Consider the following 13,204-nt stretch of genomic DNA (forward strand, 5'->3'; position numbering starts at 1 on the left):
GTAATTACAGAGGTAAAATGTGTATTATTATTATTGTGTTGGTTATGGAAAACTGGGGAATGGGTAATTAAGGGATTATCTATCTTTTAAAACATCAACAATTCTGGTGTTAACTGTCCCTTTTATACATAAAGTGCCAAACCATAGCTGGGGTGTCTTAAGTAATGAAAACATACATACCAGAAAACACCCATCCACATATAGCAGATAGCCAAACCAGTACTGAAACAGTTATCAGTAGAGGTAATGGAATATGAGAGTATATCGTCGATCTGAATAAGGGAGGTAAGAGATGAATCTCTACGACCGATAACAGAGAACCTATGAAATAGACCTGTGAGGAAAACCATTGCATTCAATAGGTGATACTCCCTTCACATCCCTCTGACATTCACTGTACTCTGAGAGGAATCGGGCTTCAGCACACTGAGAAGCGCATGTCAACGTAGAATCTTAGCACAAACTTACTTCACCACCTCCATAGGAGGCAAAGTTTGTAAAAACTGAATTGTGGGTGTGGTGAGGGGTGTATTTATAGGCATTTTGAGGTTTGGGAAACGTTGCCCCTCCTGGTAGGATTCTATATCCCATACGTCACTAGCTCATGGACTCTTGTCAATTACATGAAAGAAATAGTCCTGATCCCAAAGGATCAACAAATGGAAAAGTGCTCTGGCCACTAAGGGGTTAAAGGGATACTAAAACCAATTTTTTTCATTAATGATTCAGATAGAACATGCAATTTTAAGCAACTTTCTAGTTTGTACTCCTATTATCAATTTTTCTTTGTTCTCTTGTTATCTTTATTTTTTTTTAAAAAGCAGGAATGTAAAGCTTAGGAGCCTGCCCATTTTTGGTTCAGCACCTAGGTAGAAGCTTGATGATTGGTGGCTAATTGTAGCCACCAATAAGCGCTATCCAGGGTGCTAAACCCTAAAATAGGCCGGCTCCTAAGCTTTACATTCCTGCTTTTTCAAATAAAGATAACAAGAGAATGAAGAAAAAATGGAGTTAACTAGAAAGTTGCTTAAAATTGCATGTTCTATCTGAACCATGAAATAAAAATAATTGGGTTTAGTTTCCCTAAGGGCTGGGTGGTAGTTGCATTGATTTGCACCTTTGCCCTGGTGAAAACAAATTTCTGCAACAGGCTTTTTTTTATTTTTGTGTATGCCTTTTATTAGTTCACTGACAATCCACAATCATGTAGTGACAAGGGAGGGTGCTCATTACGTACGAGTAAGGTAAATGAAACCAACTAAAGCTCACAGGCCCCGCCCCCAAATACCAGCATCAGCACTGAGCTGTAGTGGGAGGCGTGATTGCTGCAATGTATATGTCACAACCAGAGGAAAGAGCCTGTCGTCCTGTTGCTTAGTGCTATGTAAGGATCGTGCCCTTTTTACTGTGCTGTAAGGATCGTATACTCTGACCTGTGCTCAATATTAATCATTGTGGATCTCTACTTGGAAAGCTGCATGTATTGCTGATAAGGGAGTGCTCTGCTGTTTTCACCATCTAATCCTCGGTGTCTTCTTCTCTCTCATATCTACAAAAATAACCGAGTATATCAAGCCCTGTTAACTCCGGAGAAGGTATTAATAACTCAGCTGCTAAATCAACAATTAATCTAATCTATTATGCACTTATTGTTATGAATCCTATAGACAAACTATTTTCTTTATTGTTACCATCCCTACGTCAAATATGTATATTTATTTATTGATTATTACCCTTTCATGCCTGCTGATCCCCCTCTCTCCACAGCAGCTACTAATATATCACATTGCCGGGGAGGAGGGCTCTGTTCTGCTGTTTGATTAGGGGAGGAAATCTGTCAGCTTGCACAGGAAGCTATCAGAAGGAGGAAAACATCCAGCTTACCCTCCAAGATCATAACTCAGGTACTGAAAAACTGTGCATTTTATAATCTTAACTATTTTCTGTATTAAATATTATTATAGTGCAATGTGTATGTTGTAGATAGATATTTAGACAATCTAACTTATTTAGCAGATAAGATATTAAATAGTAAAATAGGGGGTTGTGTGTGTTTGTGGCACTAGCCAGTATAATCTGTGTAAAATAGTTGTGGACTTGAGGAAAGAAGCAAACCTTTTTGAATATTTTTCTTAATGATATTTGCTTTCTAATTCTGATTATTTTGCTTCTTTGTTTAAGATTAGCTATCACATTTAGGTTGTTCACCTTAGTAGTGAAGAAATGGTATCATCTGTAAGAAGTTTTTTTTATATGTTAATACAGAGGTGATACTTTACTAGGGAAGGACTGTAATGTTGTATTTTATATTATTTCCCATTGCATACAATGTTACTTTTGTGGAGGGCTGGATGATGAGATTTGACATTTAGAACAATTTGTTTTCTCTGCTTTTCTTCTTTCCTTTCCCTTTGCAATTATAGATCTTCACAGTGCTGGTAGAATTGCAGTTAAAAATAGATTCTGGGTTTTTAATTATTTATAGTTTGGTTGTATTCCAATGGAATCTTAGCTGCAACCTGTGTTTTTTTTACTGTCTGCATGCAAAGCTTTTACTAGCTCTTCATCACTAATTTGCATAGTGCTGTCATTTAAAAAAAGTGTCCCTTAACCATTTGATGCTAGCGGATGTCTTGGTGAGGGCTTGACACATTAAAGGGACATAAAACAAGTTGAGATAGAGACAAATATAATAATATATACTTTAATTACTTTACCTGCAAATTTATACTGCAGTGCCTCGCCATTAACCCTTTCTCTTAAAGGGACATTATACACTCATTTTTTCTTTGCATAAATGTTTTGTAGATGATCTATTTATATAGCCCATAAAGTTGTTTTGTTTTTTTTTTGTTTTTTTTTAAATGTATAGTTTTGCTTATTTTTAAATAACATTGCTCTGATTTTCAGACTCCTAACCAAGCCCCAAAGTTTTATGTGAATACCGTCAGCTACCTTCTCCAGCTTGCTCCTGTTTGTGTAAAGGGTCTTTTCATATGCAAAAGAAGGGGGAGGGTCTTATTTCCCACTTGCAGTGGGCTTTGCAGCTACCTTTTTTTAACAGAGCTAAACTGAGAGCTTCTAAGTAAGTTTTTAAACAGTTTTATACTGGATTTTTATATCCGTATCTGTGCATCTTATTCTTTATAGTAGTGTCTATTACATGCAGTTTTATGAAAATGAGTGTATACTGTGTCTTTAAGTTTCTGAATTGTAAACTCTAACCCCCCCCATTGTTGCTTTGGTAGAATGCAAAAGTGCATAGGGATTATAAGCTGGAGCATGCCTAGAAGCTGTGAACTCAGTTGAAATACAATGCCTGTGTCTAAACACTGATTAAAGGGGATGGAGCAGACTGCTCCAGCCAGCATGGCTATTTAAGTATTTTTGCTTATGTTTGAAAATTATTTTAAAATGCTTGCCAGCAATTTTTAAACAATTTTTTTTTATGCAAACTATTTTTACTTAATTAGCCCTTTTAGGATATGCACATATCTTTACATGTTTTATCATGGCACTTAAAGGAGACAGGCAGAACATTAGGTGCATTTTTAAGAGTTAAGCAATGGCTTTTGTATAAAAATGTCAAATACTTTTAAATAAATTATAGCCCCTCATGTAAAATTCAAGGAGCATCTGCACCTTGTTTCCTGGGATTTTTGAAGCTTTGTTATGATATGGGTCTTTTAAGAAAAAGCCTGTTCTGAAACAAAAAATAAATGTACAGAAATAACAAAACAAAAAAAAAATCCCTCAGCTGATTGAGGAGCACTGCTTGCCTTAATCTCTTCTTAAAGGGGCAGTACACTGTAAAATTGTTTTTCCATAAATGTATTTTAAATGACTTGCTATACCAACTGCAGAGTATAAAATATTTGAGAAATTGCATTTTCAGGTGTATTTGTGTATCTGAAGTAGCTGGTTTTGTGCTTTGAAACCACAGCCTATTACAATGGGTTGAGCTTCAGGTAATATCAGATCTCATTATGTTATCACTTTTATGTAAACAGACTTGCTTCCTTATCTTATATTTGTCTGGAACACCAAAGCTCAATACATAGAGAGAACAATGGAAAATTATCATTTTATTACTTAACTATCATGCCCCCCACTGAGGGTGTAACTTCTTCTGCTGGCTGTGTTTACTTAGGCTTGTCAATAGCATATACGCCAGTATCAAAACTTTCAGTATAGGTTGGGAAACTACAAGCTAAATCAGCTATTTCAAATGCTGAAATATGAGTAAAGGAGCTACTTGCAACCAATTTAATACACTCTAGCAGGTAAAAAGGATCATTGGGAATAATTTAAAGGGGAGAAAGTTTTTGGGTGAACTGTCCCTTTAACAGTTTGCACAACTATTATTTCAAATGGTGAGGTCTTCTCAGGACCGTAATTCACTTCAGTTTTACTCCATAATACTATTCTGGGAATCAACCTGAAGAAAAGGGAAGCAAATACAGTGCAATAAACTCAATATAACTGTGCACTAAAGTACTCAGAGGAAAAGTATAAACTGTTTGCTTTATTCACCAGTGTCTATGTTTTAATAAAATTCTAGCAAGCTCAACACGTTTCAGCAGAAGCAAGCCACCTTTATAAAGCATTAACGTGTTTAAAAGAGATTCTGGGAACGGCAGCTTATTTCTGCTGAAATTAGTTGAACTTACTAGAATTTTATTGAAAAGATATCTGTTCTTATGTTTAGCATTGAGTCTGGAGAATAAAACTATCATTTTTCTGTGAGTGCAATATATTGATTTGAGATTGATTACCAGAGAAAGCATTAGTAAAGGGGACATTACTTCCATCCCTTTAAGGACCTGACATAATCTATCTAATGTTGTGACTATAGGCAATGTCATGCTTGAAGTGTTCTTTGTCATCCCATGATCTCCCTTTGTATTATGTTCCTAATTGTCTGACTACTATTCCCAGATACATCCATCTTTATTCCTCCCTGTTGCACCCACCCATTAGGGTTTCAGCTTCTTTCTGGAAAAGCAAAAAGCTTATACAGACCAAGAGCTGTCAATCTTGTGAGCTATGTCAGAACTTTAATAACTCAATACTATTAATAAAAAAATAAATACAACAACTTATAACTCTACAAATAAAAAAATAATAAAAATGACACCAGTCATTGGGTACAAATGGTCAATCATTATGTAAAATGATAAAAGTTACATATGTAAACAATTGATTTCTTGCCCCACTGACACAAAATTAATTACAGGCTAGTTTCTAAAACCAGGAACACAAGGGTTAAACTTCTACTGGGACTCTGTAGTAACTAACCATTTATTAAACTACACCAACTGACAACAAAGCTGGGCAAGCACATTTGCTGTAGCTGTGACAAAAAAACAGAATAGTTTTATTTATTAGTTTTTTTTTGTATACATATATTTCAACTTGGTTAGGACTTTCCATTGCAAAACACACCACTAGTATGTATAATAAAACACTGGCACAACCAAATAGCCTTATTTCTTTCATGTAATTGGCAAGAGTCCATGAGCTAGTGACGTATGGGATATACAATCCTACCAGGAGGGGCAAAGTTTCCCAATCCTCAAATGCCTATAAATACACCCCTCACCACACCCACAATTCAGTTTTACAAACATTGCCTCACTATGGAGGTGGTGAAGTAAGTTTGTGCTTGATTTTCTTCTGTGATGTGCGCTTCTCAGCATTTTGAAGCCCAATTCCTCTCAGAGTACAGTGTTTGTCAGAGGGATGTGAAGGGCGTGTAGCCTATTGATTCTATGGTTTCCTTTGCAGGAAATCTTTTTAAAGGTTCTCTGTTATCGGTTGTAGAAATTCATCTCCTACCTCCCTTTTCAGATTGATGATATACTCTAATACAGTGATTTGCAACCTTTTTTTTGCTGTGGCACACTTTTTTACATTAAAAAATCCTGCGGCACACCACCATCCCAAAATTTTACAAAATCACACATTGTAGCCTAATACAGGATATATATATATACACACAAACACACACACTGTACTGTGCTGTTGTCATGCCATGCCTCCTACAAACTATACAAGACATATTGACATTCATTCACAAACAATCATAATGATTGTCTGTGAATGAATGTCAATGCCATGGTTATGAATGATGCCTGATGAGCCTGTCACATACCTCCCAATATTTGAAAGAGGGACACCCCCGCACTGTTGTCAGTCTGCCGCGGCACACCTGAGGATCTCTCACGGCACACTGGTTGAAAAACACTGCTCTAATATACCATTACCTCTACTGATATTTTTTCAGTACTGGTTTGGCTATCTGCTATATGTGGATGAGTGTCTTTCGGTAACTACGTTTTATTATTTAAGACTTTCTCACTTTCTCAGCTATGGTTTGGCGCTTTATGTTTTAATATAAAGTTTTAAATATATGTATTTACTTATATTTCCCATGAGTCAGGTCTATGTATATTTTCCTTTTGCATTCTAAACAGTTTCAGTATAGGAATAAATTTTTTCTTACCTAGGGCGCAGAATGCTGTTTTTTATTGCGTCATTTTTGGCGTAAAATATTTTGCTGCAAAGTTGCGCCATTGATGGTGCAAGTTTTGTCATTTCCGGTGTCTTTGTTGATGCTAGTTGTTTTGGCGCGAAATTGCGTTTTGTTATGACGCAAATTGTGTCATTTCCTGGTGATAGTTTTGCGCCAAAATTTTTTTATTTCATTTTGTGATATCCATCATTCTTGGCGCAATTTTTTTTTAGTCATTTTACCCCTGTTCCTCTATTGCTCGCTGTTTTCATAGTTTTTTTTTAAAGCTATTATGCCTGCTTTTGTTTTTCTTTACTGAAACTGTTACATTGTGGAAATTGAATATTTTGCCTAAATGTTATTTTTATTTTTCTGTTACATTTTGCGAGATGTTTCATTCTGATCCTGACTCTGTTACTGTAGAAACTATGATGCCCTGGAACACAATTCTACAAAGCTAAGTGTGTTCTTTTCATTATTAAACTGTTGTTATTTCTTCAGTTCAATTATGTGGCATTTATTATGTTTTATGAAAAACTATTTCTACATGTGTAATGACATTTACTGTTTTTATGTATTAAAGGGACAGTCTACAGCAGAATTTTTATTGTTTTAAAAGATAGATAATCCCTTTATTACCCATTCCCCAGTTTTGCATAACCAACACTGTTATATTAATACACTTTTTACCTCTGTGATTACCTTGTATCTAAGCCTCTGCAAACTGCCCCCTTATTTCAGTTCATTTGACAGACTTGCAGTGTAGCCAATCAGTGCCTGCTCCCAGATAACTTCACGTGCACGATTACAGTGTTATCTATATGAAATACATGAACTAACACCCTCTAGTGGTGAAAAACTGTTAAAATTCTTTCTGAAAAGAGGTGGCCTTTAAGGTCTAAGAAATTAGCATATGAACCTCCTAGGTTAAGCTTTCAACTAAGAATACCAAGAGAACAAAGCAAAATTGGTGATAAAAGTAAATTGGAAAATTGTTTAAAATTACATGCTCTATCTGAATCATGAATTTTTTTTTGGCCTAGACTGTCCCTTTAAGTTCTTGTACTTGATTTCATTTGCAAACATTACATCTTGTTGCTAATATCATAAAGGTTATAACTGTTATTATGCCTTTAAGTAAACTTACAAGGTCTTTTCAAAATTGTTAAAATTTAATTAATTTTGTTCTGACCGACAGCATACTTAAGTTTATTATACTGATGAAGGTTTCTTTGTTTTAAAGATCCTGTATCAGACAGTTTGTTAAAAATGATCCTTATTATTCATTTTGAACATTTTTTATGTTCTTTGTTAAGGAAATATTTGTTATTTATAGCTTTTAGGAGTTCTCCTATTAACTATCAGCCAGATTACGAGTTTTGCGTTATGACTGCTTGCTAATTACTTGTACGTTATTTTCACCGCTCACCTTTCATAGTGCTGCTATTACAAGTTTATTAAAAGCAGGCTTGTGCGGGCGATATGGTTGCGTTGAGCTCCATACCTCACCCAAATACAACCGCTGCTTTGACGTGCTCATGCAAAAGCCGGCAAAAAAAAAAAAGCCTAACACCAGCGATCGCGGAAACAAAAACTCTGTAACGCAGCCCCATTGATGTCTATGGGGAAAGACAAAGTTACGTTTTAACCTAACACCCTAAAATAAACCCCACGTCTAAACACCCCTAATCTGCTGCCCCCGACATTGCCACCACCTACATAAAACTATTAACCACTAATTTGCCGCCCTTAACATCGCCGACTACATAAATAAAACTATTAACCCCTAATCTGCTGCCACTTACATTACAGTTATTAACCCCTAAACCGCCACCCTCCCGCATCGCAAACACTATTTAAAGATTATTAACCCCTAATCTGCCGTCCGCCCACACCGCCACTATAATAACCCTGTTAACCCCTAAACCTAACCCTAACGTAACCCTAACCCTTGCACCCCCTAACTTAAATATAATTAAAATAAATCTAAATAAAACTTACAACCTTACAGCCAGTCGGAATGTAAGGGACGCCATCTTGGATGACGTACTTTAAAGTGAAACTTCATTCTTTGTTGACCATCAGAAGAAGAGGTTGCTCTGCGCCGGATGTCTTTAAGATAGACCCGCTCCGTGCCGGATGGATGAAAATAGAAGATGCCGTCTGGATGAAGACTTCTGCCCGCTTGGATGAGGATGGATGTTGGGTCTTCGAAAACTGTAAGTGAATTGTCGGGGGTTAGTGTTAGTTTTTTTTAAGGGTTTATTGGGTGGGTTTTATTTTTAGCTTAGGGTTTGGGCAGTAAAAGAGCTAAATACCCTTAAGGGCAATGCCCATCCAAATGCCCTTTTCATGGAAATGGTTAGCTTAGGTTTATTTAGATAGGTTTTTATTTGGGGGGTTTGGTTGTGTAGGTGGTGGGTTTTACTGTTGGGGGGTGTTTGTATTTTTTTTTTTTTTTTTACAGGTAAAAGAGCTGATTTCTTTGGGTCAATGCCCAGCAAAAGGCCCCTTTAAGGGCCATTGGCAGTTTAGTGTAGGCTAGGGTTTTATTTTTTTATTTGGGGGGGGGCTTTTTTATTTTTATAGGACTATTAGATTAGGAGTAATTCTTTTTTATTTTTCATAATTTCGTTTTTTATTTTGTGTAATTTAGTGTTTATCTTTTTTGTAATTTAGATAAATGCATTGTATTAATTTTAATTTATTTTATTGTAATGTTAGGTTTTAGTGTAAGGTATCTTAGGTTTTATTTAACAGGTAAGTTTGTATTTATTTTAGCTAGGTAGTTAGTAAATAGTTAATAACTATTTACTAACTAGTCTACCTAGTTAAAATAAATACAAACTTACCTGTTAAATAAAAATAAAACCTAAGATAGATACAATGTAGCTATTAGTTATATTGTAGCTAGCTTAGGATTTATTTTACAGGTAAGTATTTAGTTTTAAATAGGAATTATTTAGGTAATAATTGTAAATTTAATTTAGATTTCTTTTAATTATATTTAAGTTAGGGGGTGTTAGGGTTACGTTAAGGTTAGGTTTAGGGTTAATAGGTTTATTATAGCGATGGTTTAGGGGTTAATAGGTTTATTATAGCGGTGGTGTGGGCAGACGGCAGATTAGGGGTTAATATTTAAACAGTGTTTGAGATGCGGAAGGGCGGTGGTTTAGGGGTTAATAGGTTTATTATAGTGGTGACGATGTCGGGAAGCGGCGGAATAGGGGTTAATACATTTTTTCAGTGGTGGCGATGTCCGGAGCAGCAAATTAGGGGTTAATAATTTTATTATAGTGTTTGCGATGCTGGAGGGCCTCGGTTTAGGGGTTAATAGGTAGTTTATGGGTGTTAGTGTACTTTTTAACACTGTAGTTATGAGTTTTATGCTACAGCTTTGTAGCATAAAACTCATAACTACTGACTTTAGATGGTGGTACGGATCTTGTCATTTTAGGCTGTACTGCTCACTTTTTGGCCTCACAACAAAACTTGTAATACAGGCGCTATGGAAGTCCCATTGAAAAAGGACTTTTCTTAAAGTGCGGTACTGACGTTGCGTGATGGCCAAAAAAGTGTGCGGAACAGCTATTCTGACAAGACTTGTAATAGAAGCGTTAGGGAAAAAGCATTGTTATGGGCCATAACAATGCTTTTTCACTCATAACGCCAAACTCGTAATCTAGCTGTACGTTATTAATCCTTTTCAAAACTGGATTTTTTTGCTCTTGAGGTTTTTTCCTATTCAATATACTATTTGTATTATAGTCTAGATTCTGTTTATCCTGATTCCCTTTTGGGATTGTACCACTATTTCTATGGAGATTGGTACTTATTTTCAGGATTCTATAGAATTTTTGAATATAACCTTGGTAGAGCATATTCATGTACTGTTTATGTTTTAGCTCAGCTTTATCTATGGCTGACATTGCTGTTTTCTCAACCTTTGTTGAACAGTTAGTATAAGCAGTTTCAGATTCTCAAGTATATAACTGTTTATTTACTTCAGATGTATTCATTTAATTATGTTTACTATATCTATTATTAGGATTTAGAATATATTTTATTATCTCTATCTTGATAGGATAATAATTTGTTTGATTTCTATTTTCTCCACTATTGTTGGAGATCTAGAATTTTTTTCTGCCCTACTTTAAGTCCGGTGATGTAGATCAGTTGGTAAATGTCCTGACTACAAATGTTGTTCTAGATCCAAGGATCTCAGATTCATATTCCGGCAGGGTTATTACAGCCCTCTGGCCTTTTAAGGTCAATTTATTGCACACCATTTATTTGGGTAACAACTGTTTTTTTTTTTTCAGCTGCTAATTTGGTTAATTTCCGAATGTAATCACTGAAAAAATGTTTTTTATATCCTTTTGGGGGAAAACGCTATATATTTACAAGTTATTAGACTGCATGAAGGTGCGGTTCTCTATCCAGTCCTTCTGGTGGCGGGCAGACTAAATTTGTTTTTGGATAAGTCAAAAATCTATATTATTCTTAGGGTTTGAATAGATTTTCAGAATGAGATCTTCGATGGGAAGAATCTTTCTTTCTCAATACACTCTGTGAATTCTTTTCAGGGGTGATTATGCCAGTTCTTTTTCAGGAACAGGGTTTGGGTTTCTATTCAATTCTATTGCCCTAAAGAAAAAGGGTTTATTCAGTCCATTTTTGGATCTGAAGACTTTTCTATTGTTTTGCTAGAGTTTCAACTTTTATGTTGGCGATTTATAAGGACTATTATGCCTTTTTGTTAAGGTCATTTCATGTCTACTCCTTTTTTCAGGATGTTTATCCTCATATTTTAATTTCGTTCAGACCACTTGTGGATTCTGAGATTTTATTTTTTTTAAATAAGCTTTACCAATTTGTCCCTTTTCCATTTGGTCTAGCGACAGCTTTATGAATCTTTTCATAGGTTCTTGGTGTCTTTCTTTCTGTCTTCAGACAGTAACGTATGGTGGTGCTTTCTTATTTGGATGGTATCTTGGTATTAGCTTAAACTTTTCTTTTATTAAAGGGACATTATACACTCATTTTTTCTTTGCATAAATGTTTTGTAGATTATCTATTTATATAGCCCATAAAGTTTTTTTTTTTTACAAAAAATGTATAGTTTTGCTTATTTTTAAATAACATTTATCTGATTTTCAGACTCCTAACCAAGCCCCAAAGTTTTATGTGAATACCGTCAGCTACCTTCTCCAGCTTGCTCCTGTTTGTGTAAAGGGTCTTTTCATATGCAAAAGAAGGGGGGGGGAGTGTCTGAGTGTCTTATTTGTCACTTGCAGTGGGCTTTCCAACAACCTTTTCAACAGAGCTAAACTGAGAGTTTCTAAGTAAGTTTTTAAACAGTTTTATACTGGATTTTTATATCCGGGTATGTGCATCTTATTCTTTATAGTAGTGTCTATTACATGCAGTTATATGAAAATGAGTGTGTACTGTCCCTTTAAAGATGGACAGATAAGCTCAGCATACTAATGCACTGTGGCTGAGCTATGTAGCAACCTAAGGGTTGCATATTAGATTCCTGGTGAGGTCGATTAAATGAGCAGCATTTTGAGTCCCTTACGAGTTATTAGACGCGCTTACAAGTACATTTATATGGATCTTTCTTTTTTTGGAATCTCTTATGAATCAACTAAGTTTTGTTTCTTCAAAACATAGTTAGAGGATTTAATTTTGTGATTCCTCAGACAAAGGTCACTTCTTTTTGGGTTTTTAGATGAATGCTGTGTTCATGTCTTTGTCTTTTTATCGGACAAAAGTCAATTGTAATTGGCGTTAGCCTGTTTAACTTACAGTCTGGAACATTTCTTTCAGTGGCTATGTGCATGAAAGTCTTAGGTCTCATAACTGCAGCATTGGGTGTGGTTCCCTTTTGCTCCTTTTTCATTTGAGATCTCTTTTTGCTTTGCATACTGAATCTATGATACAAGGATTGTTTTACACTTTACTCTCTCTGTTTTTGATGATTAGTCTGTCATCATCGTTTTATTCAGGGGGCCTCCTTTTGTTCGTCCTTCCTGGACTGTATTCTTAAAGGATGCAAGTCTTGCAGGTTGGGGAGATGTCTGAGGGTCTTTGACAGCACAAGGGGTTTGGAAACTTCAAGAGGCAAGGTTTTCAATCGTTATTTTGAACCCTGTGCTATTTTCAGAGCTCTTTCAGGCTTGGCTTCTTTTAGGAGAGAATTTTTCTTTCAAACAGACAATATCACAATTGTGGTATATGTCAAGCATTTAATAGGGACTCACAGTTCCTTAACAATTAAGAAGTATCTTGAATATGTTTTTAGGTGGTTTTTATCTCCTGTCTAATCTTTATGATTTATATCTCAAGTTTAGACATTTGGGAGATAGATTATCTCAACCATCAATCTTTACATCTGGGAGAGAGTTATCTCTATACAGATGTGTTCTCTCAATTTCCCAGGTACCTTTTCAGGTCTAGGGATCCTCAGGTGGAAATGATGGATACATTAGCAGTAGGGATGCACCGAAATTTCGGCCGCAGAAAGTTTCGGCCGAAAATAGCATTTTTGTTATTTCGGTTTTCGTTTTTTTTGCCTTTTATTTTCGGCAAAATTATTGTGTAGCATATTTTAAATTTGATGCCAGCCTAGAGCTGCTGTTTGAGTTCATTACTTGACTTACTGTTTTGCATATAATAATAGTTTTC

The 13,204-nt window shown here is 35.5% G+C and overlaps 1 protein-coding gene across 1 annotated transcript in view; it reads left to right on the forward strand.

Annotated features, from left to right (window-relative positions):
• Nucleotides 1-1,323: 1,323 nt before the first annotated feature.
• INPP1 (inositol polyphosphate-1-phosphatase) overlaps nucleotides 1,324-13,204 on the forward strand; it is a 109,688-nt gene continuing 97,807 nt past the window's right edge. Inside the window, exons 1-2 of the mRNA XM_053698616.1 lie at nucleotides 1,324-1,595; nucleotides 1,768-1,904. The gene's annotated coding sequence lies outside the window, so the exon portion shown is untranslated. The remainder of the gene's footprint in view (nucleotides 1,596-1,767; nucleotides 1,905-13,204) is intronic.

This window comes from Bombina bombina, chromosome 1, assembly GCF_027579735.1.
Source record: "Bombina bombina isolate aBomBom1 chromosome 1, aBomBom1.pri, whole genome shotgun sequence".
NCBI lineage: Eukaryota > Metazoa > Chordata > Amphibia > Anura > Bombinatoridae > Bombina > Bombina bombina.